This window comes from Arachis ipaensis, chromosome B03, assembly GCF_000816755.2.
Source record: "Arachis ipaensis cultivar K30076 chromosome B03, Araip1.1, whole genome shotgun sequence".
In the NCBI taxonomy this organism is placed as follows: Eukaryota; Viridiplantae; Streptophyta; class Magnoliopsida; order Fabales; family Fabaceae; genus Arachis; species Arachis ipaensis.
In genome coordinates this window covers 80,667,622-80,668,408 of record NC_029787.2, presented here as the reverse complement: position 1 = coordinate 80,668,408, position 787 = coordinate 80,667,622, and the positions used below count along the sequence as shown (strand labels likewise).

The 787-nt window shown below is 18.9% G+C and overlaps 1 protein-coding gene across 1 annotated transcript in view; it reads right to left on the bottom strand.

Annotated features, from left to right (window-relative positions):
• Positions 1–787, bottom strand: part of LOC107630624 (protein TSS) — a 22,850-nt gene that overhangs the window by 18,574 nt on the left and 3,489 nt on the right. The gene's annotated exons all lie outside the window — the stretch shown is intronic.

Here is a 787-nt window from a genome sequence, read left to right as displayed (position 1 = left end):
ATAGTAATTATTGTGGTCATTTGAATGCGTAAGTGATAGATTAATAAGAAAAAATAATAATAGAGAAAAATGTTTATTTTTGAAAAAAAAAATTTAATTTTGATCCGAAGATTAAAATAGGATAAAATAAAATGCTTAACATAAAAATAAAATATTTTAAACATTAGAAACGAAATTAGAATATAGTCTAAATATTAGGAATTAAAATAATATTTTATTCTTTTATAAATAATTATTTCTTTAGAAAACTTTGGTAATGTTATCTAAATTAAAAAAAATCAAAACAATTATTTAATAAGAAATGGTAGGATATAATTATTCATACTAATATGAATAACCCAATAGATTCAAATAAAAAAATAAAGAAATATGAAAAAAGGGAGAGAGAACATGAAAGAAGTAGATTTAAAAAGAGTAAACTTTTTTTTCAGTTTTTATTCTTTAATTTTTTAATTTAGACAACTCGTATTTTAACGATTAAAAAATAACAATTTATTCTTTATTATTCCTTTTTGTTAGACACATGAATCTTTCAATAAAAATTTTTGACAAAAAATGGCAAAAAAATTTAGGTGTGATGTTAGCTTATATTATTTGTCCTTTACCTTTCTATATGCATGATAACCATTGGTTATGACTATTTATTGCCTATACATTTATCAAAATAACATTACAAAAGGATGATAAAGTGCATGTTGTCGAAAAAGAGTTTTATTAATTTAAAAAAAATGGTAAATTGTGTGTTTTTATTTTTTATTTTTAATATTTTATTTCTTCATTTTATTAA